General features: G+C 35.8%; 1 protein-coding gene across 1 annotated transcript in view; it reads left to right on the forward strand.

Moving 5' to 3' along the window:
• Positions 1–475: 475 nt before the first annotated feature.
• tpk1.L (thiamin pyrophosphokinase 1 L homeolog) overlaps positions 476–22,598 on the forward strand; it is a 199,641-nt gene continuing 177,518 nt past the window's right edge. The window contains exons 1-2 of the mRNA XM_041566090.1: positions 476–623; positions 1,265–1,372. The gene's annotated coding sequence lies outside the window, so the exon portion shown is untranslated. The remainder of the gene's footprint in view (positions 624–1,264; positions 1,373–22,598) is intronic.

Here is a 22,598-nt window from a genome sequence, read left to right on the forward strand (position 1 = left end):
TCAGAAAAGCCTATTCAATGAGTTCCCAACGTGTTTCGTTGGTGTCCCGACTTTCTTAAGGGTAATGGAATAGAGTAGTCTCTAGGAAAAGTTCTTTAAATCAGTTCAAATCAGAGCAAAAATACCTTTATATTTTTATTCTCTTTGGTTGCAAGCTTGGTGTTTCAAAAAAGATGGTTAATGGGATGAGTTTCATACAATTTAGGTAAAAATATAAACATTTCTTGATACAGAAAGTTAAAAAATTCCTCAGCTACCTTAAAAGTTATTTTTAGTTGAATTTTTCAGTCCACAACTTGCAAAGAGTGTCTGGGGAAATGTTAGGCTTTCTTTATTTTAATCACACACCACATTCTTAGTGGTGCTGGGTTAAACATAAAACCACATTAACCTGAAAATAAACAGGCAAAAGGGTTTAAAGTACATGTAGGCTAGGAACTTAAGGAATAAGTAAATAACTGCCTGATAAAACTTCACCAAATTCTTCAGCTGGAAATCTGGCAGCATTCTCTTTAAAGAATCCATATGCAACTATATTTACATCTGGGCCTCCTACTTGAGCTTGAGAGATTATGTGAAACGTTTACATCCCTATTTAAACAGAGCTGATCTGCATTTTTTAGGTGAGTAATCAGAACGCAAAGTATTTACCTGGCCAAGTAACCCACAGCAACCAATAATTGAAATGTGTGGACTGGTTATTTGTGGTTACTCGACACACTGTAAACTTTGCAACGTTTATTACATTACCACCTACATTTGGCACATGTGCTGTTAAACATGCTATTCTTATGAACAAAACAGAATGCAAAACAGATTCTGCATATTTAAAAATACTTTATTTGTGCTTCTGGAGAGATAAATCTTTGGGGTTGGCTTATGCTCTCCTGCATAAGAGGGATACAGCTTATTCTACAATGTCATTTTCCAAGTTGTACATTGTGGATCCTAATCAGTATCAGTTCTCACATTGAAAAAGTTACTAAACTCTCAACCAAAGGTTTCAAAGCTTTTTACCATAATTCATGTGTGGTACTTTCTGCCACAACTTGCAATGCAGACTCAAATTAGTGTCTATGTTAAAATATCATGAGCAAGCTGCACACGTTTTATTTCAGTAAATCAGAGTTCTCCTGCCCGAGTGATCACAGAGACGTGTATAAGGTTAATTACAAATGTAAATGCAGAGTTAGATTATGATGAACATTTTTATTGTTGGCTTTAAACTTATAGTATGTTGTTGTAAATTTTCCATCTTTTTAAGATGAACATACATTAATACCAAGAAGACCAACAAACAATAATACCAAGTGTAGGAACCAGAAAGTGAAGTGGTACAGCCGGCAGAGCTGAAGAGAAAGGCTTAAAGAATGTGAGTTAAATATCTTTATTTTTCTTATATTCATATGTGGCCAAGGCACTATTTAAGTGAAGGTTTTCTGTATACACAGACTGTTCTGATTTCAAAATAATGCACTTTAATGTGTTTTAAGGTTTCAATTTGTTTTCATTTGAGTTGTGCAATGTATATGATTGAACTATATTCTTCTGATTAACTTTTTTAAATGCTCATTTTCCAATCATTACAAGCTGAAGTGTCTTGCCTTGCCTTCCTGCATTAGCCATTAAATGTCACAGTACCTCATCTGTGCTAATTCTGCTTTGCATTTTCTTGTGAATAAGTGGTTCTATAAATACACTTCAATGTGTAGTAAAAAGTAAAATCCAGGTTCCACTGTGACACATTCAGTAGGAGAAAAACAGCCTGCAGGAAAGCAGTTCCATCCTAAAGTGCAAGCTCTTTCTGAAAGCACATGGCCAGGCAAAATGACCTGAGATGGCTACCTACACACCAATATTATAATTATACTTCTAACTAAAAAAAATACATTTGATGGTTCAGGAATTTAATTTTATATTGTAGAGTGAATTATTTGCAGTGTAAACAGTGTAATTTAGAAATAAAAATGACATCATAAAAATCATGACAGAATCCCTTTAATGAAATTAAGATATTTCAAATACCACACACATATCTTGCATGGGTCATTTTGCAGATTCTATGACCATCCACAAACCTATTCCTACATTAGATTGTGCATCTGTGTTTTAGAGAAGTCTTGCAACTGCTGTGTTACATTGTAACACTCTACAACGTAAAGCTTTTCAGTAACAATAAAGTGTTATATGTTATCTGGAAAACCCCAGGTCCCGAGCATTCTGGATAACAGGTCCCATACCTGTAATTTAAATATTAAATAAACCCAATAGCATTGTTTAGCCTTCAATAAGGAGTAATTGAACTTTATCTAAGTTGGGATCAAGTACAAGGTACTGTTTATTATTACAGAGAAAAAGGAAATTATTTTTTTAAAAAGTAAGTTATTTGATTATATGGGAGATGGCCTTCCTGTAATTTGGACCTTTCTGGATAACAGTATTCTGGATAATGGATCCCATACCTGTATAATAAATTGAGAACCTGTCAGGAGTGCCAGAGCGTACTCCCGTCTTCGTTGCTCTGCTTCCAAGATGGCAGCGCCCAGGGCCGCCACGTGGGTAGCGCCTCCAGCTTCTCGTCACAGACTTGTTGATGTCACCCTTCCAGCGCGAAAATTCTAAATAAAAATACGCCGAGGTTACGGGTTCAATGCCCGAATATAGGATTTACTGAGAGTTTTCCTGGGTGTTCCTAAATTTATATTAACCTATTTCCTGGACTTTTGACCTTGCCTGAACCTGTGAATTTGCTTCTATTCTGCCTGCCTATTGAACTTTTGCCTGGATATTGACTGTTTACTCTTGACCCCTTTTGGTACCGCAAAATTGGACCTTTATCCGAAGCTTCCTCTTTGATCCGGACTTCTCCCACTGGGAGCCGATAGACCCCTGACAAAACCATTATACAAAGTTCAGAAGACACAATGAGACATAATTTAGTCTTTCCATTCATTCAGGGACTTTGTAAATTACACCAAGTTTTGCCAAACATGTTGTCATGTTAAATTGAGATATTTTTATAAATTATATTTATTGTATGCACTATTCTCTACGTTTAGAGTTAGGATGCAATTTGTGGGACAATTAAGGTAATATTGTTACCTAGCAAAATCATTTCCACTGTTTTTGGCTTTTTAACATTAACATTTTAAGGTAAACCTACATTTTATAAATAGAATATATGATGCTGTGTGGATTTTTCTAGTTACATGTCTTCTTCATACTAAATTTATTTTTGCATGAAAAACCTTGTGAATATTCAAGCACTCAAGTGACAATACTGAATATTTTATCTTAACATTTTACACCCATATTAGCTCCTATTCCGTTGAAGTGACAAACCAGCAGCAGCTGATAAAATATTCAGTTGCCATCTTCTCCGTCATGCTGAATGTATCACTTCAACCTAAGTTCATGGAAGTGAAATTGTGAAAATCAATAATATAACTGAAATAGCAAATGGATATTTTACCCATTTCACCTTTAGTTCAGAAATAGAATTGTGGGATATCCATAAATTATGTTTTCTTTCAGTCTATTTCACTGCACATTACATTTTTATCACCTCATCAAAAACATGTCAAACAAAAACATAGAGGCCATTTTATATTTGTATTGCATACGTGTACACATTATACTAAGCATTACTGTTCCATGCTATAAATTATTCTTTTTCATTAGTATGTCTTTGCCGATTTCTTACTAGATAAAATACATGTTGTCAATCTTTTCTACATTAGTATGCATTTTCATAAAAAAATATGAATAATTAGTAAAAAAAAAATCTGAATTGTGCCTACAAGTCAAAACAAAATAACTAAGAAATATGCATTTTGTAGAATTATTTACTGAGAAATCAACAGACAAAGCACGTATAAAATAACTATAGATTACTTTGTACCATCAGAAATTAAAACCTTCTTTATGCATGTGCTTAGTGAAAAGTTCAAATTTTCACTCCAACTCTTTGCCCACACTACTGTCTCTATTTTGTAATCATTTGAATGATCCTTCAAATGCAAGATATGTTTAACTAGTTGATTTGAAAAAATACATATGTTCAACCTCTTCTGACCCATATTATTAAATAAACAAAAGCACATCATGCGTACCTTTGTCTATATGCCTTATTAAAGAGAAACTGTTGTTTCCCCACCGCCTTTTGCAAGAAGCCACACACTGAATAGACCAGGGAAAACATTTGACCCAATCCTGCTGAAATTATTACCCAAAAGGTTTTTCTATGGAACCATTTTTTTTTAACCTTTCAGCTGTTTTTTTTTTACTTGTATGTCAAACCTGACAGTTGTATTAACATTTATAACATGATTAGTAATAGACATAAAACGCACAAGGAGAGAAAGTTCACCAGCCCTACTGTGCAATCTTGTTCCACTGATGAAACTTTCAATGAAATAAAATCAAACATGCTGCAGTGATTTGTACAAACAGAAGCAAAGCTTTTCCTAACCAGTCCAACATTCTGTAACAAGGGATTAATTCTCCACTTTGTATTTAATATCAATTTCCTTATACAGGTAGTGCTTTAAAAAAGTAAGTAAAATTTTAACAAAATGGAAAATAAAATCGGTTATATTTTTTAAACATGGACGTCTTGGCAGTTTAAGAAAGGTGTAATGTCAAGAGGAATAAGCGGAGTGTGAATTGTTTCCATCAGATACTTGCTAATTAAATTGCTGATAGCAACAATAAACCATAAAAAACAGTAAAGCAGACAATGTAGGTCTCTGGGAAACTAATTAACATTACACTGTCACCATGCCCACACAGGTCTTACTTCAGGCTGTAAACACACAACTGTGCAAGTGGCAGTAAACTGATGATAGATAATATGCCAGCATGTGATACAACCTATTGGGTTCATACATATAGCAATTCATTATGGAATGTAAACTGGCTCATTTATATCCAATATGAGATTGAGAGAAAATTATATTTGTCAAAGGAGGTTATTCTGATTCAGATCGCAGTTCTTAGCTTCTTATGGCTGCAGATTCAGGTGTCTGTGTTACACCTTGAGTTATGGTAATCCAAGAAATAATTGAATCTTAAACAGCTCCAAGCAGTATTTTTAAACTGCAATGTGTTTATTAGCAGTGATAGCACACTATGGGTCACATTTACTATTGGTCGAATATTGAGGGTTAATTAACCCTCGATATTCGACCATTAAAGGATTTACCGCATTTCGTTCGATCGAACGAACAAATCCTTCAAATCGAAGATTCAAAGGATTTTAATTAATCGATTGAACGATTTTCCTTCGATCAAAAAATGCAAAGAAAGCTTATGGGGAAGGTCCCCATAGGCTAACATTGGTGCTCGGTAGGTTTTAGTTGGCGAAGTAGGTAGTCAAAGTTTTTTTTAGAGAGACAGTACTTCGACTATCGAATAGTCGAACGATTTTTAGTTCGAATTGTTCGATTCGAAGTCGAAGTTCGAAGTAGCCAATTCGATGGTCGAAGTATCCAAAAAAAAAATTCGAAATTCAAAGTTTTTTTTATTCGAATCCTTCACTCGAGCTTAGTAAATGTGCCCCTACATGTTTCGGGCAGAGCCCTTTTTCAAGTGTAACAAAAAACAATACATTGTGGGAATTAAATACCTTTTGTGTGGAACATAACACCTCCCCCAACTTAAAGTGACAAATTGTGGAAATCTCTTTGTTAGTCCATTAAGTACAAAAGTCCAATTATTAGTCCATCTCAGTGTTCATAATCAAGGAGAATGCTTCTTTCAGCAGATCCTTGTATATTAAGAACATTCATCAAGAAAACAAGAACATGGTACTGCCATTAATGATAGCCTACCCAGGGATGCACAGAGCATGTAGCCTAAACATTCATATATATTTATTTATTCATATTTAAGCCAGACATAGCTCCTGTAACACTCATTGTAACTATAAATGTTACCTTGTCATGGCAGGCGTTCCGTAAAGTATTAATTCTAGCTGGCCGTTAATACCTGAGAAAAAAAGTAAAAAGATAATCAGTATTTTACAATCATAAAAACATTTAAGGCTAGTGTAATCATTCATACCTTTCGTTTTACTGCAATCTAACTTACTTATCCAGAAAGCTTCCCTCTGGAGTAGTAATTTGTCCCAGTCTCCACCCCTCGGTGGTCTTTTTACCACCTCCAAGATTTTCCACCTTAATTGGCTCACATTATGTTTGGCCTCAAAAAAATGTGTTGAAACGGTGGTATCAGTGTATGTATCTGCTTTGTAGTTTCTAATTGAACCTTTATGTTCCTTGATTCGTATGTTAGCCGCCCTGATTGTTTTGCCCACGTACAATTTGCCGCAGGGGCACTTTAATGCATAAACTACATGAGTACTTGAACATGTAGCGATTGCTTTCAACTATATTTTTATGCCTTTAGTTGGATGTTGTATGTTGGGGCCCTTAATTATTGTATGCTATCACTGCTAATAAACACAATGCAGTTTAAAAATACTGCTTGGAGCGGTTTAAGATTCAATTATTTCTTGGATTACCAGAAGTTTATATTTAAAGTAAGAATAAGGTAGTGTTTAACTATTTCCAGTCGAAAATGATCTTTGGTTGAGAAATTTTACCAGTTTAATTACCCATATAAACCAATCAGCAGTTTGCTTTAATCATGTTTTGCAAGTTAGAAAATCAGACCCGCTGCTTTTACCAATAGCCTTATTTTTCATTTTCCTTTAATAATTAGGTAGAGTAATTAAGTTTGCCCTGGTGAGGTAACCCATAGCAAACAATCAGCAGGTAGAATTTACTAATAACCTGTTTCAAAGCAAATATTTTATTAGTTGGGTTATTCCTCCTGGGCAAACTAAATTCCTTTATTACATATGGGGTTAACTGAGAAATCAATATATAATAGGTTTATGACAATATACTTTTATATTCTTTTCGAAAACCACAAACGCAACACAAATAACCTATAATCTCTTAGAAGTTAGTTGATGTTAGAAAAAAAGAATGTGCAAAGAACTTTCTTTTTGATATATATATATATATATATATATATATATATATATATATATATATATATGTTATGCTAACAAAAGGCTAAGCCCAAATATTGCAGTCATTTATATTCAGATGTTTAAAACACATGCTGTCAATGTAAATAAATAAAGTAGTATAATTTAGCAACCTCAGTGCTTAGAGTTCTCTTTAAGCTTTTGACTCTTACCTAAGTCATTGTATTTTTGAGAAGAGTAGGAATAAATTGATAGTGCTGCCTAAAAGGGAAGTGGCTGCACTTGCTAAGATTAGACATATGTGACAAAATAATTTAAACTCACTTTTAAATTGCCTATTTGAATTTTTAATGTTGGGCACAGGATTATGGAAAGGTTAGAAAGCTTGTCTAAATCAGACATGGGAGTTTGGTCGTGGGTTTTTTTTTAATAAAATATAAGATAAATTCAGATTTTAGCAAATAAAGTAAATTTAGCATTAAAAGAGCTGAAAATCTGTTTTACAAAGTGCACACACAGCGGGAAAGGGCTGACATACTTATTCATAGACGTTAACTGAGAGGGCTTCACACTCAGTTCAAGGGGTGAGACCCATGAGAGATGGGGACACTACTAAACAAAATACACTGTTTTAGAAACAAGAAGCAGTGGAATAATAGAATAGCTGACACCCGATTTATAAAGAGGAGGAAATAATTTAAAAATACTTGACACTATTCTACAGGCAGGGGGTGACAATGAACACAGTGGAACAAAAATTACAGTGTGACAAAACAGAAGGCAGAATAACATTTCTTATGTTGTTTTGGGAGAAATAATTTTTTTGTGATTCCACATCTTCTATTTTATTTTCTGCTACTCATCCAACCAGGGATTTTTTTTGAAGGCCTATTACTATACTATATTTCTAAGATTATTTTTTTGGGGGTTTGATTCTATTTGAATTGGAAGGCATGTAATGTTTTGTTGTTGGTAGCACAAATCAAATATCCAAAGTTACTGGATGCTCAGCTCTTTAACCCTTTAAGTGCCACTCCACGTAGAATCTACGCTCTGTGGGAATGGCCACAGAACGTAGATTCTACGTTCTGCAGCATTTCAGGGTTAGGGAACGGAAGAGCGGCTTTTCAAGCTGCTTGCTCCGTTCCTCTTCGTTCCCCAGCCCCCAGGCAACGAGCAGGGGCCGGGAACAAGTGGCCCCTGAGGCGCCATCGCCCAGGGGCCCCAAATGCAGCAGCAGGCACCTGCAAACTGCACGGTAAACATATATTTTGGTGTTTTTACCCCACAAAAAATGCAGTCAATGTGTTGATTTTTCAGTAGCTGAAGTAAAGTCCTGGACAATTTGGATGTGCTAACTTCATATTGGGGTCTCTAAATGCCAGGTACTTTGGTAATCCTATGCACAATGGGGATCAAACTGTTCAGTGGAACCCTGGCAATCATATTCAGGGTGCTTTTTCTTGGTACCTAATATAGTGTGTGATATGTGGAGAAGCAAAATAAAACTTTTGAAGTGATTTTTCAAAATTTTGATAAAAAACGCTATGTTCATACAAGCTTTGATGTTTGGTAGTTAGGAGTAGAGAGACATAGTTACCCATTTTGGAATCGGCAGAATGTGTTCTTTCCAAAAATATATGGTTTTCTGGGGTAAACATACTGTTTCAGGATTTTGTGGCTATGGCATCTAAAGTATGCCGTTTTCTGCCTTCTGCTTTCAAAATTCGGTAAAATACTGCCAGGAGTTTTTGCTGTACAGATGTCCTAAATCTGCTTAAAACTATACATATTTGGTATTGGCACGTTCGAGAGACACGAGGCTTTCCAAATCAGTTTGATTTTCATGCGTAAAATTAAATATATTTCAGGTATAAGTTCATATATTGTGAAAAATAGGAAATTTTAATTTTTTTGGTATTTAGCACTATAAATCTTTTTGCAGAGGTGGAAATACATGAAAACTCAGGCAGATTTAGAAAGCTCAGTTTCTCCCGAAAAAAACAATGTAGTTTTCCTAGGTAAACTATAGGTTTCCCTATAGTGAAAACACAGAATGTTTCAGAAACGTCTGGCATTTCGCGTAACGAAAATGGTCAGTTCTGCTGGCACTTAAAGGGTTAAAGACCCACTGCAACTAATAAGATTTTTGCTGTTAAATCAGGTGAACAGTAAATGCTACTTGCTGATCGGTTGCTATACTCTAATATTCCCTAATCTCTTTAATAGTACAGTATCACCTTTTTTAATGTAAAACATTTTGTGATGTTTTTAAATCAATTCTGGTAGATGCTTTATAAAAACACATTTATTTTTTATAATCAATACAATACAATCTGCCTACTTGCATTTTCAGATAAGAATTATTTCAACCATAAATGGAAGTCAATTGGAGTCTGTGAAGCAAAGCTAATATGATATCACATCATGATAACCTGGCAATTGGTTCCCAAATTGTGGGGCTATTACTCCTAGATGGGCCCACAGCAGTAGCTGAGGAAGTATACAATGTGCTGTAGAATGAAATGGATAGAGGAAAGATGAATACAATACAGGCATTACAATGTAACTGGATTAATAGAAAGCTCCTTAACGCTGTAAGCAGGTTAATGTGGATATTTCATTTACAGGTAAAAGCTGTTCAGTTTAATTACAGGTAACGGATCTGTTATCTGGAAACCCATTATCTAGAAAGCTCCAAATTATGGAAAGGCCATCTCCTATACACTCAATTTATCCAAATAATCCATAGTTGTAAAAATGTTTATTTTTTCTCTGCAATAATAAAACACTACATTGTTCAAACTAAGATATAATTCATTCTTATTGGGTGCAAAAACAGCCTATTGGATTTATTTAATGTTTACATGATTTTCTAGTAGACTTATTAGAAATTATTAGAAAATTCTGTACTATTTCTGAAATAATCAAGTTTATCCTCACTATCCCTTACTCAGCATATTTTTCTCTACATTCTGTCTTCATGCAGGAGTTGGGATTGTCATTGAAAGTTACATCCAATACATTTTTTATGGAGGGCTCCCATTTCCTAACAGATGTATTAGAGCTCACTCAAATAACTTGATTCCAGTACAATCAAAATCTAACAAAATAACTGACTGGCACGAATGTAGAGAGAGATGATTTCTGTTTTAAAAGAGTGAGCTCTGATACATCTAGGCAAAATGAGCCCTACTAAAAGATATATTGGATCTAACTGTCTTTCAAAATTAGACTCCCAACTTCTGCATGAAGACATGCTGAGAGAGGGAGAGTGAGGAATAACTTGATTATTTCAGAAACAATTCAGAATTTTTAATTGATTATATTTAGAACATTTATTATTTTAGTATGATGAAGCTTATATTAAATTTTCATTTTTGCAATAGTTCCCCTTTAAGTACTGAGGAGAAAGTTCAAAAGTAGTTCACCAAGTAAGAGCACTAGACAGGGCTCCTTCTTATTGCACCTTCCTTTCATCCTCACGTTTCCTCCAGAAAATCACAGACTCTACCAATATTTCAGGCATAATTTCAGCTTTTTGCAGGCAACAGGTTTTTTATAACTATCCCAATATAATGTGTTCTGACTTTAAGAAAGGACTCAAACAACTTAAAAAAACAATAGACGGTATTGAGCATTATCCTAATTTAATTGTGAGCTGTTGAAAGCACCATTGTCCCCATTAGCACACATATCACTTGTGCCCATAATTTTCAATTAGTTTCTAATGGCTCCTCATCTTAAATGATCTTCTGTTTCAGGCCCCACATAACTGATTTATCTTGCACTGAGCTGATCTAACAAGTTAAGATCATTGCCTAAACTGAACAGAGCTCAGAATTTATGGCAGTGATACTGAACACATCTCAGATAAGTCAGTGAGGTAGAAGAATAGTATTGCAAGCATACTCATGTTAGTATGTGCAATATACTTAAACACATTTGGCTTAACATAATACCTTAATAGAGACTTTTTCTGTGTTACTGCTAATACCTGGACTCTGGAGATTATTATGCAATTATTTATTGCTGTTTAAGATTTTGGTGGTACAAGGAAGAATGTCCCCCCTTCCATAGTGAAAACAAGTAAATAGCAGGTAAATACAATATAGGCAAAATTCTTACTGGACAATCTACTTGGATCAGCCTTTGAGAGGTGAGGAGCAGTAGGACAGTATTGTAGGTTTGTATATCCCTGAACTACATTCTAAAAAAAATATTTTGCATTACGTTTTCTTATTGAAATACTACTCCCTCCTAGGGTTTGTATATCTACTACTACTAGGTTTGTATATCCCTGAACTTCATTCTAAAAAAAATATTTTGCATTAAGTTTTCTTATTGAAATACTACTATTAATCTGATGTTCCCTGATATCAATGGTAATACAGCCGACTGCAAAATCATGGCAACCTTTCTCTTAATTCCCCAACTGAAAGCAGGTATTATTACTATAATGCTAAATTACCATCCATTTTATCAGGTATCCATTATAAGTTTCTTCTTTGGGACTTTCTCCTTTGGGACTAAAGTTGGGACAAATGCATTTCCGCATGGGAATGGTAATGAGTCAATTGGTAATGAGTCAATTTCTAGTCAATTTCATCTTTCATCTTCTTTGATTTAATATTTTTTGTATCACCATGGTCCTAAGTGCTTTAGGTTTTTTTGTACTTCCAAACACATTTATAATGACTAAAGATTTAGGCAGAAAGTTATGTTATATATTTTTTATTTGCCTTCTTTTTATTGCTACAGTTGCTATTTAAAACAATTTACAGCATTCTTTTCAGATATAATTCAGATTATGATTTGATAAATACTCTTTAAGATAGCTTCTGTATCTTATTTGTCTTTTCAGTATACATGATCTATACCTTTTATGTTTGAAAATTTTATAAAAGTTATATTAAAAAAAGATACACTAAACTCAATCAGCACACTGGATTTTAGATTTGTGTTGTTAAACTTATTCCTGCCTTTGTAATGCTGAAAATAAATAAAAGTTACAAACTGAAGCCTTTTTCACTTATAAAAGCTCATGAATTAGCCTGTCTCTCAGAATGACAAATCTTAAAAATCAATTTATAAAAACAATGCATTTATTGCAAATGCTTATTTGTCACCATTTCAAATGTAACGGTCAATAATTCTTCCCTTACAGTATATTACAACTGTAATATTTTGTAGGGGGAAAAACTCATACGATTTGCATTGCCTGTATAGGTAGAATGATATCTTATTCTCATAAAATGATAATATAAAAAAAGAGTAAGATTTATCACCTGCTAAGTATTAGATGTATAAAATGTATTCTTCCATGTTGAAGATTTACAGTGTCAGCAATACCATTTAAATAAGTTTGTGAGCTTATCCAGAAAATGTTTGACGCGCTGTGACACCTTATACTTCAAACTATTTGGTTTACATGTTTACAACTGTTTACATTTCTGCAGATTTATATATTATGACATAGCGGTGACAAAATGCAATATGTTCTATCTCATAAGAATTTTTTCAGCTTGCTGTGTCTTTGATTAATAGTCAAACATGGAAAATGTTGATTGCTTTCACTCCCAGTAGGATTATCAAGTTCTCATCATCTGTAGAAATATTGAGGTGAGGCAAGCTGTAATAATATATTTTTACGAGCATGGGATTATAACAGTATCAGTAAGACCAGATGTTATGCCTGTATCACTTCCAGTATCATAATTCTTTCAATTCCAAATGATTTTTAATTACATTTAAAAATGCCACGTATAAAATGTTAACTTTTAATATAGGTTGATGTTTCTATTTTTAAAAAAGTTTTCCTGTTGAATATAAAAACATATTAACTCTGAAAGCATTTCAGCCTATATTTTCATGCATTGTTACACAGCGGTGTAACTAGAGTGTGCCAGGCCACCCCGCAAAAAACCAGCCACACCCCACCCAGACTTGCGTCCCTTTCTTCTTTGGTAAGACAGCAGCTGGGGAGGATGGGGTTTTCTTATTAGTTATAGAGGACGCAGACCCCAATTGTTGAAACTGTATACTGGAGAGCTGTTGAATAAAAAGCTAATTAACTCAATACCTACAATAATAATAAAATATGAAAACCAATTGCAAATTGCAAACATACCTGATTCCACAAATTGAAGAACACCATGAGGACTGCAACAGGCTATTTTCCAAGATCCTTTATGCTGAGAGTGTAATGCAACCCTCAACCTGGTTCCATTGTAAAGTGATGAATTCTGAGACTTGAAGCCACTTTACTTACCATCACTTTACAAAAGAACAAAATAAAGGTGGGGTTGAATTACAGTGAAATGTAACCACTTTAAATATATTTTTACAACTTTATTACATAGTTGGTGCAAAAGGTGTGAATATTTGGTAAACTCTTTTTAGATTTTTGGAGCTGAATTGGGTGAATGCCACTGTACTGAAAAAACATTTAACTGAGGAAGAAGATGCTTACCATAGGTAACTAAGCCTTACGTTAGAGGAAAACTAAGAGAAAAAGTCAGATTAGGATCATTAAATAACAGTTAATGATAAAATGAAAGAGTGCAAACACTGGCTGAATTTAAGGAAATGTTTTACTGGGGATTATTTAGGAACACTGGATACCCACAGTGCAATACCCACAGCAACTCATCAGATCTGTTCTTTAAGCAGGCTATTGCATGTTAAAATTGAAAGACAATATATGATTGGTTTCTATGGGTTATTGCTAGTGATGGGCGAATGTCTCCCGTTCGATTCACCGAAAAAGTTGTGAATTTCCCACAAAATTCGCGAAACGGCGAAAAATTATAGAAAAATCGTGAAATCGGAAAGTTCACGAAAAAACCTGAAATTCAAAAATTTTCACGAAAAAATCGTGAAATTCGAACATTCTCACAAAAAACATGCAATCATTTCACTTGAAAATCAAGCGATTCAAACGTTTTCATTTAAAAATCGAGCAATTGAACATTTTCACTTAAAAATCGAGCAATTCGAATGTCCACGTTTGCAATTCAAACGTTTTCACAAAAAAAAAACAAGCAATTTGAAAGTTTTCACGAAAAAATCAAGCAATTTAAACGGTTTCACGAAAATAATTGTGAAAAGCGGAAAAATTTATATTACCGAATTTTTAATGGCAAATTTTCACGGGAGATTTATTCGCCCATCACTGGTTATTTCTCTAGTTAAAAATTGATTATAAATAAGCCCCACAGATGCGGTGGGGCAGAAATATGTATACACCACAACGCCAACTCCAGTCACATCAACTTTATTTAATAATTGGAACCTGATATGTACCTTAAACCTTAAGGGGAGATCTCTCCAACTTTTTATTTTATTATTTTTAATATTGGCTCTGTAACTTAAGTTTAACTTCCAGTTAACATGCAACTTCCATAATATAATATTTATCATTAACAATTGATTGTAAAGCATTCACATACATCAGTGCTGTATAATAGATCATAGACCTGTGCAATACCAATGGCCCAGCAGTAATTCAAAATGCAGAAGGCTTCTCCAGTGAAAAGCCTATTTGCAATTCTCTTGCACTGATGGGTTCATAAGGAACTCTCACATTGTACCACTTTACATTTACACTTTAATCCAGACAGAGCTTTCCCCTCTTACATACTTATATGTATGTATGTTGAATTTGTTTTAATTTAATTCAAAATTTCTAGAACAGTATCCAAGATACAAAAAGCTTTGTTTTGTGTTGGCTAATGGTTCTACTGATGTAAACTTACTGTATTTATAGACAATTGTCAAGCACCTCTAATGTATTAAAAGAAGACTTGTTGACCTGAAAGTGGGGCTCCTAATACCATTTGTACAGTGTTAATACCAAACTTATTTTTCAATTTGTTTCCCACAGGATACCAAGGTCAATCAATGACAATATTTTTCACAACAACTAAAATGTTTCAGGCCTTCAGGTCTATACTTTAATGATATCATTAGATAAAGCTATCTTCAGGAATATAATCAATTTGTTTATCTTCAAAAGAAGAACTTTTATAAATGACACAGGAATACAGCCATTCGCAAGCACTATATCATAGTAGTGTCAGGTTATCAGAAGCAATGACTTCTCAGTAAAACTACATGACTGTGCAAAAAATCTGTGAATAAAGGCTAAGGTGCATTCATTTATCATTTTGACTTTGAAAGGATTAGAAAGAGTTAGACATAGTTTGACAAAGCAACCTAAAGACGTCAGTCTGGCTCAGTACATGAAATAGAAAAGAAACACATTGCATGTGGCCCTGGATTGTTCTGTTGAGTACTGTATCCATAGTGGCAGATGTAAGGAAAAAATAAGTGAAAGGGGAATCAAGCTCCTGACAATGTTACAACTTCTAACCATCTTACATCTGCTACAGAAAACAGAAACTGGACTTCTGGTTCTCATTAAGACACCAATTTTCTCTGGGCCATGAAGGATATTCATTTATTCACTGAGGTCCCCTCAGTACATCCTACAGGTTTCTGAAAGGGGCATAAGAATTTGATTTATGGGCATCTAACACAATAACAATTTTGTTAAAAACATTCATAATTAGCCATGTTATGTGTGTGGCCCGATTTGTTTATTTTTAACCTCACCCAGTGAAGGAATAAAAGTGAAAATGTGTATTAATGAGTACTCACCAATTTACCTTTTTCATTTAATTTTTTATTGTTTAAAAATGTTTATGTTTTCTTAAAAGCAATAAAAATTATTAAATGGGAATGTGATCAGCAGGAGCAACCTCATCACAAACATCAACATCTGAGGTATACATAGGATTTAGACAAGCCAGAGGCTGTGGACTGAGGTAAAAATGTAACTCTTTGGCCAGAATTATTTGTTTGGAGAAAAAAAAACAAGCAGCATTTGATGGAAAACATCTGTTACACATGGGGGTGAATCCATTATGATTTAAGGTTCTGTGCCAACCAGTGGCTGAGGAAACGATGTATGTGTAAAATGGAATAAATGGAATAAATATCAGCAAATTCTGAATGCCAATGTGAAGTCACCTAAAAAGGTGAAAATGGAACGGCTCAACAAATGAAGAAAAGCAATCTGGAGGTTTCAAAATGGCCCTCAGAATCATATGATGTAAACTCAAATAGCAACCTGTAGTTAGATCTTAAATATCCAAGACAGCACAGGTATATCTCTGAATTAGAGGTAAACTGCAAGGAAATGTATGAAAAACAAGACTCACAAAGTTTGTTTACAAGCTGCTATCTGTGCCAATGGGGGTAGTATGTACAATAATATGGAACTGTGCATTAACATAGGCAAATATGTAATTTTTAACACACAAATTTCTGCAATAGTTGTTAGCAAAGGGTGGCTAAATGTTTGCTCCGCCGACCCCACCAGCTCTTCTAACCTTAGGCTGTTTTTACTGAAATTTAGCGTGAGACAGTATTGGTGTCCCTGAAATCTAGTAAGTTTCTAAAACTTGGCCTTTCTGACTTTGTTCCTATAAAACTTCTGTTACTGTTCCATTAACTGCAGGCAGAGAGCTACAGTACATTTGAGCTTAATCTGTAATTATAGAACAGGCCAGGGTCAAAACCAGAAGATCAAGAAGCCGAGGAGAACAGGCCAGGGTCAAAACCAGAAGATCAAGAAGCCGAGGAGTCAGAAGCCAAGGGGTAACATGAAGAGTGGTCAGGAAACAAGCCAAAAGTCAGGAATCCTGAAGTCAGTAACAACACAAGAAGAAAATGATCAGTGTCCGCCAAAGATGATCACCTCACACTGGAGCATAGGCCTCTGCGCTGAAATTGTTTGCACGTATCAGAATGTGCACATGCGTTAGATTGCGTGCATGAGCATGTGATGCATACACTCAAGTTTATATCAAACCGTGCGCGAGGATGCAGGAGTGTGCTCGAAATTGTTGAGCATGCACTGGCCAGCTTTGACACTGTGCCTGGTGCTCTGAGCAGATGGACTCACATGACCTCTGGACACGTGGAGGTGCAGGTTTTTCTGGATGAGAACTATGAAATTGTTTGGTGAGTTGGGGGGCATGTATATTGTCAACTGGTTCCCAAGAACTTTCTTTGGGAGGATACTCCTTCCACTAAATCCATACTGTAACTGACCCTTACATTACCTGGAATCCAAAATAGTCTCAACCTCAAATTTGTCCACACCCTTAATAGGTATTGGAGAGGGACGTTCAGAAATTCTGCCAGGACAGATGTTCTTAACCATAGAGTTTTAATAAGGCAGCATTAAAAACTGGGTAGATCTTATAAATTTAAGGCAAATAACGTTTAAAAGCTACCTCATGAATGCATTGAACAACAGGACTAAAACAAGGACGTTTTACTGTATATGGCATGTGGAGAGCCACACAAAATCACCAACCTAAAATTCTGGGTCCTTTGTTCTGTTGCAATCAGCAAACATCTATACCCCCTGAACAATGTAGGTCTCTATAAAAAGATATTGCATAAAATACAGTATCTCAGGTGTAAACCCCTGCTTCATGTAAATAAACCATTTTCATAATAATATACTTTTTAGTAGTATGTGCCATTGGGTAATACTAAATAGAAAATTGCCATTTTAAAAAATAAGGGCCGCCCCCTGGGATCATAGGATTCACAGTGCACACAAATAAATCAAACAAACATACTTGTTAGGTCACATGAACCAATAAAAAGACAGAGTTCTGTCTTTTGCTTCCACACTTTTTCCTGTTACAGTTAAGAGTTGTAGTATTTCTGGTCAGGTGATATCTGAGGCAACACACAGACCATCACAAAATGGTGGCTCAAGGCAAGAGATGTAAAAGGGCAATATTTACTTAAAAATATATACTAGTTTGGTAAGATTCTTTAATATGTCACTTGATATGATATAAACTCTGTTGCTTAAATAATCATTTTGGGGGTAAAGTTTTCCTTTAAGTTCTTTTGAGCTTGGGCCAGTTGAATTGCTTAAGTATTACTTAGGAAGAAGGAAATGCTATTTATATTCAAAGATTTACAGAATGTCCTCCAAAACTTAGAAGTAAATTGTACCGCATCTGACACATTCTCATCAGGTACTCCATGGAGACAAATTTAATGAAAACCTCAGCACTAGGTGAAGCAGACAGAACTCCAGAAACAAAATGTGCCATCTTGAACAGTTGATCCATAATTACAAAAATCGTATTATAGTCTTGAGAGGGAGGAAGATGAACAATGAAATCAACAGAGATGGAACCCCACAATCTAGTAGGCACAGGCAAGGGATGCATTAAGACCAAAGGTTTAATATGTGAATCTTTAAAATGAGCACAAGCCTCACAGGAAGCACCATCATCTTTACAATCTTTAGCCATCTGTGGCCAATACAAGAACCTTTTAGCAAGACCCAAAGTCTTGAAGGACTCCATGTGACCCCCAAAGGATAATCATAAACCAAAGAGTATTCAATTGAAGAGATTCAGGAATGAAAATTGTATCATTCAGAAGATATAATCCATCATAGGTTCGTAGTTATCAGGTGGTGGTGGTAGAGAGGAAAACACCACCTTAACCTGAATATTAGATTGCTCTGAAATAACAGACATTTTTGAGGATGAAGAATGGTACCAGGAAGAGAAGGAAGGGTATCTGCCTTTTTATTTTGACAGCCTGGTCTGTAAGTAATGTGAAAATTAAACCCCACCTAGCCCGCTGGGCTTGAAACATTTGGCAGTACATAAAAACTCTAAGTTCCTGTTGTCAGAAAAGATTATAATGGGATAGTAAGCTCTTTCCAGTAGATGACGCCATTCATCAAGAGCTCCTTTTATGACCAAAAGTTCTATGTCAGCGACATCATAGTTTCTCTCAGATGGTGTAAGTTTCTGTTTCTTAGAAAAGAATGCAACAGGATGAAGAAAATCTGAAGAAAACACAGATTCTTTGGGATAAAACAGCTCCGACAGCGGTTTCTTAAACATCCACCTCTAGGATATAAGGCAAAGTAGAATCATGATGTTTTAGAATTGAGAAGGAGGAGCTGGTTACATCAGTTATGGGGGCGATAATCGTTGATAAATCCTTAATGAACTTCCAATAAAACATGGCAAAGCCAATAACACTTTGTACAGCTTTCCGAGTTGAAACTTCAAGCTCACATTCCTGTAGATCCACTCCAGGTGCTCAGTCCGCAGCATCCCCACTGCCACCATATTGCTAAACCAAGAAAGAGGGATGGCAAGTAAAAAAAGAGCAGGTTTACTGTTTTCTGAGATGAAAGGACAGGCAAGTCAATAGCTTTTTTTTTCGTATTTTACCCTCAATGGAAATTTGGAAGCCCAGAAACTCAAGAGGATTTGTTAAATTCACATTTTTTCAACTTGGAAATAGATGATAAACCTGCCAATGATTGAAGACTTTTCTCCTATGGATTTGATGTTCCATTTTTGAAGAAGAAAATATCATCTAAATATATTATAACAAATTGATCTAAAAAGTCTCGGAAAATGTTGTTGACACAATGTTGAAATGTGGCTGTAGCATTGCATAATCCGAAAGGCATTATATATTTGCAATGACCGTAACAAGTCCAGAAAGCTGTCTTCCATTTGTCCCCTTTGAGAATTCTAACCAAATTATAGGACACAAGCAGGTCGAGTTTAGAGAAGATCTTGGCTCCACTGAGATTTTGAAACAACTCAGGAATAAGAGGGAGTGGGTAGGGGTTCTTAACGGTGATGTGACGTAAAGAATCATCCTTCTTCTTCACAAAGAAAATACCTGCCACTGCAGGTGAAGTAAAAGGACAAATTAAACCTTTTTTCAAATTTTCATTAATATAATCTTTCAAAACTACAAGTTATGGTTCTGATAGCGGGTAAATACGCCCAAATGGAATCAGAGCCCCAGGAAGCAGGTCAACTGGGCAATCATATATTCGATGAGGAGGAAGAGTACTGTATCTGCCCATTTCTCGTCAAAGACATCACCAAAATCATGTAGATAGTAAAGAATTAACTGGAGATATGGGTCTTGAAAAGAGCATAAAGCCCACACCTTAGGCATGGGTCTTGGTGGAATGAAGTGAAGAATACAAGTTTCAGAAGGAAATTTCATAACACCAGTGCTCCAATTTCTTGTTGGGTTTTGTGACTGTAACCATGGAAAACCAAGAATAAAAGGGAAAAGAAACCACATTAAAAGACAAAGGGGTAAATTTATCAAAGAGTGAAGTTCCGCCACTAGAGTGAAATTCCGCATCTCTCAATTCATTTCTATGGGATTTTGAAAGGCGTATTTATCAATGGGTGAAAGTGAAAGTTCCCCCTTTGATAAATACGCCTATAAAAATCCCATAGAAATGAATGGAGAGTGGCAGAACTTCACTCTTTGATAAATATACCCCAAAGTCTCTAAATGATTAGTCAATGATAACTGAAAGTGGCATAATCTCTAATGACACTGATCCAGAAGAGATCTGGGAGCCATCAGCAGTCCTTACAAGAATCGGTTGTTGTTCAGAACAAGGTTGGATTTTGTGGTCCTTTACAAATTCAGCAACCACAAGACCCTGAATTAGGGACCACTGGAGAGAAACAGCAACAATTGACACAGAAAATTGTCTGGAGACAGAGGGAGAGGAAAACAATTATGGGCACATAGCCTTACCCACAGGCCAGCCCTTTAAAAAGTGCCCTGGAAGACCACATTACAGGCATGTTATGTTGTCGACTGCGGCAAATAACCCATCATCTACAGGTTTATTGCCTGGGATTACATTAAAATTAAATATGCAGTAGTGTTTTTTCAATAAAACTAGTCTAGAACTGCCTTTTACATAATTATCATGTTTCTATGGCAGGTGTCCATAACTGGCAACCCTATTTAGATCTACATGATATTTGTCTGGGGTTCAACTGTTGTAAAGTTTACATAAAATAATGGAGTGCTGTATGACCTGCATACAAGCATTATGACCAGGGTTGGACTGGGGGGGTCAGGGGCTGCCACATCAGGACCCCTAAAAATGTTGTAGTTCTCCCTACCAGCAAACCACCCTCTGCCCTCTCCCCCCCCCCGTAGCATACCTACTTCAGGATAAGCGAGCGAGTGAGCAGACGGGACAAGTGGGCAGAGCGGGCGGGGCAAGCGCGGAGGGGGTCTGGGCCCAGTCCGACGCTGGCCGCACCTAATACAATGCACATGCGAGGACAGCTTTACATTGGCACATTGCAGCCAATCGCCAGCAGGGTCACGTGATGGCAAGATCCTCAGCAGCAGCCTTGGCTTCGACCAGAAGTACTGGCAGCAGGCAACTAACTACGGGCGGAAAGAAACTGACAGACATTGGCAGCGGGAGCCGGTGGGCCCGCTGCAGTGCAATTCGGATTTTAGTGAGGCCCACACTGCCTGCTTAAGTGTTCACCACATTTTTTTTATATAAAAAATACATTATTTTCGCAAGTCGAAAGTAACTAAAGCAAGTGCCTAGGGGCCCACCAAGTTCTTTCCCGGGGCCCTGGCAGGCCAGTCTGACCCTGATTATGACTCCTAAATGGTGTATGAACCAATGTTTAGTTACCCACATATATAATATAGTTACAGATATGGGACCTGTTATACAGAATGCTCGGGACATGGGGGTTTTCTGGTTAACGGATATTTCTGTAATTTAGATCTTCATACCTTAAAGGAGAAGAAAAGCTACCAAAGCAGTTTATTGCCAATAGATTAGCCACAAAAGTGCACGATAGAACACTATTTTTATTCTTTAGAATGCTTTTCCATACATGAGTAAACAGCTCTAGAAGCTCTCCGCATATTTTTTTCTTTTTGGTCAAGGACATATCCTTTCCTAAATGGCAATTAAAAACCTTTCTTCCAACAATTACATAGGGGATACCAGTGAACTGTGTAATACAAATGTCCTCAACAACTGGACCATGCCAATGAACAGTGGACTTTTGGCATGGCCAAAAATCTGAAAGCAATCATTAAAATGGATTAGACAAAAGTGTTTTATTAAACTTGTAGCACACACTGTTTTCCATATAATATGCATTAATAAAAAAAAAAAAGATTCACACTCGGTTACTACACAAATGAGGCAAAAGAGGCAGGGGAGTAACTAGATTTTAATGGGTCCCACAGCAAAATATTTTTCAGCCCCCAAAATGTTTAGCTTTGACCTGTTTTATCAATATTTATTGAAATTGTAAATGAATTAGGGCCTCATGGGGCCCCTATACCTCCTGCTTCATCTGTAGCTACGCCCCTGAGTAGAGGGTATGGAGGTAGTTTCTTTGGCATATACTGGATATAGTGTTGCAGAATCCGTGTGCATTTATTGGTGGCGCTCTTTTTGGGAACGTGGTGGGGATGCCGAAATGTTGTGGAGATCTCAATAAATGTCAACTATTTAGCACGAATGCTCATGTGTGTGCCATCTGATTCTCTATTTGTGAATAGTTTCTTTGGCAGCACAGTAGAATCTGTATGCCCTTAGTTCTTAGCACAGCTCAGAAGCAACACTAAGGTGGTTATTTATCAAATGTCTTATTTTAGTTACGTGAGCTTTTTTAAATATCGAATGAACTCACAACTCGGATGGTTTCTTATTTTAGAA

This window comes from Xenopus laevis, chromosome 6L, assembly GCF_017654675.1.
Source record: "Xenopus laevis strain J_2021 chromosome 6L, Xenopus_laevis_v10.1, whole genome shotgun sequence".
NCBI classification, from domain to species: Eukaryota; Metazoa; Chordata; class Amphibia; order Anura; family Pipidae; genus Xenopus; species Xenopus laevis.